Source organism: Parus major, chromosome 2 (genome assembly GCF_001522545.3).
Source record: "Parus major isolate Abel chromosome 2, Parus_major1.1, whole genome shotgun sequence".
Taxonomy (NCBI): Eukaryota; Metazoa; Chordata; class Aves; order Passeriformes; family Paridae; genus Parus; species Parus major.
The window spans coordinates 121,096,866-121,099,365 of NC_031769.1; the positions used below are offsets into that span (position 1 = coordinate 121,096,866).

Genomic DNA, 2,500 nt, shown 5'->3' on the forward strand with positions numbered 1-2,500 from the left:
AAAGACTGTAAACAGCTCAAGTATGGAAATATATATTATGGTTTCTGTCTGTGCTGCTCGTCAGTTCAAAGATTTAGTATTTGTTTTAATTGGAATGAAATATACTCTTGTTTATACAATTGTGATCAGAGGGCTGATGTCATTGTTTAGTACTGATTAATACTGAAGTTATATAAGGAGACAATTATAAATGTGCAGCTTATTTAAAAATGTTGATTAAGTAACAGAAAAGATGTTATGACACTTGTTACTGCGCTGGTTTTGTTTTTCTCTTTGACTATGTGGTGGAAGGTTTAAAAATATAGTTTACTTCTGCTAAATCTTTTAAGAGAAAATTGCAACAGCACGACTGTTCAGCACAGGGCTGTGGGAAGAAGGGGAAGGGTGAGATGCTATGCTGCAGAACCCATTTTGTATCTGCCTAAAATTACTTACTGCTCATAAGTGCCATCTGGCCCCAGTATAGTGTGCATGCCCATGAGTGTAACTGGCAACTGTTTCTGTCTGTGCACTGGACACTGGTGCTGTGCCATACCACAGTACGCTGCAGTATGGGTAAAGCCTGCTGCCAGAAGAAAAGGTTAAATGGAAAGCCTCAGATAGGGCTAGAATAGTTTTAGGGGAGTTGCAGCTGGTTCCATTTGCTGTATTAACTCCTTTTTATCAGTTAGTTTTACTTACTAAAGAGGTTTCACCCTGACTGATCCTTTCATGGTACTGGGTAGGGCAGTGTTACCGAACATCTATCCCTGTGTCACTGCTGGGAAACAAAACAGAAGCACTACTGACTTTTTTTCTGTGCAATAGCCCAAAAGACTTTTTGTACACATGTTGTGTGCCAGCTGTGTGTGTATCTTCATGCCTGCATGCACCTTTACATGTGACTGAAATAGCCTCACAAGTGCAGTAGCAGAATGGATACATGTAAAAATACTTTGTACCAGCATTGTTTATCATTTTGTATCAGAGTTGAGAGACGCCAATATGAAGACATTTTTACCAGTCCTCTACAGATGGAAGGGGCTGGGAGTTGCTTTCTGGTGCAACTCTCCTTGTACAGCTTTGTATCTGTAGATAAGGCCTTTGGAGGAGAATGTGTTACATGTGTAGCCTTTCTTCAGGATGCATATACTATTTGTACAGATTTGCCAAATGGGAAGGTAAACATGCTTGTCTCTGGACTAATTAGAGAATTATTAAGTTTTCATGCTCATTGTGATCAGATTATTTCAAAAGGTTTTTAAATTGCATGTGTGCCACGAGCAAACTTAACCTGGTTCTCATCAGTGATTAAAATTACACACCAAGCTTTGTGACGTTTGATTCAGGAGCAATTAGGCTGTCATTTTAGCCATCTCAGATACCAAAACTAATTTTGATTCATTTTCATTCTATGCAAATCTTCTGATGTATCTTAAACTGATCACTTCCTCTCTCTGATGTAGCTGACAAGATTAGACTTGATTACACTTAAAAAAAATTAAGCAGCTATCCTTCATACTTAATATCTCAGTGACCTTCACTGAAGCCTTTCTAGGGAAGGATTTTTTTAATCCCCAAATCACACTGAGTGATTTTATGCAGGGATATAGCACCTGTCTATTATGTATATAAACTTATATTGTCCAGCTACGCAAAATTTTTGAATTAGATTTCCTTTTCTTGTAAATGAGAAGATGTAGAAAAAATTAATGCTTCAGATATCTAAAACAATACTTTTCATGATGAAATCAAACTTTTGTACTTAATTGAAAACTTATCTGATAAATTGGTTACTGCTTTTGTCTAAAATTAATGAGATCTATCATGCTGACTTATGACTGGAATGAAGATTGCTTACCTCCTGCATAAAAGCCAGGCAGGGTCTATAACATAGGCTGAAAAAAACCACTAAAGTTTCAGAGTACTCAGCTGTTGTGTACAGTGCCATCATTCTGTAAACTGAGAGATCTGCAAGGACTCGGGGTAGCTTAGGCTGTAATCAGGCTACTATTACAGTGGTTGGAGCCTTGCAGGCTCAGGAAAAAAAATGAAGGAAAGCAGACTTTTAACCAATGTGTGCCTGACTTTCCTCTGGTGCTTTTACCCTGCTGCCAGACACTGATATGGCTTTTATAGAGTGCATCTTGTTCTCAACAAAGGGAGTTTATGGTCTAAGACGCCTGCCCGCAAGAAATGATTGAAGGATTTTCATCAGTAGTGCTTGCGTATGATTTGTTAAGCTAGGGAAGATGTTGATTGAGGCAGTGGTTGAGAGATGGGCAACTCACCAGGATTGATAACATCAAAATGGTATTTGAAATGGTGTTCATTACGTTTTGCAACGAAAAAACTGAGTGCATGCAATTGTCCCCTAGGATGATGGGACTGGTTGCAGTAAATATTAATTTCTGTTCCGTTGCCCATTGAGGTGACTAAAGTGTGGGGAAAAATTGTGATTGGTGCTTAATCAGGGATAGCCAGCTACCTGCTGGGGACTTTTGCACAAGGAAGATTTGTA

The 2,500-nt window shown here is 38.6% G+C and overlaps 1 protein-coding gene across 2 annotated transcripts in view; it reads left to right on the forward strand.

Annotated features, from left to right (window-relative positions):
• ZFHX4 (zinc finger homeobox 4) overlaps positions 1–2,500 on the forward strand; it is a 149,981-nt gene that overhangs the window by 20,725 nt on the left and 126,756 nt on the right. The gene's annotated exons all lie outside the window — the stretch shown is intronic.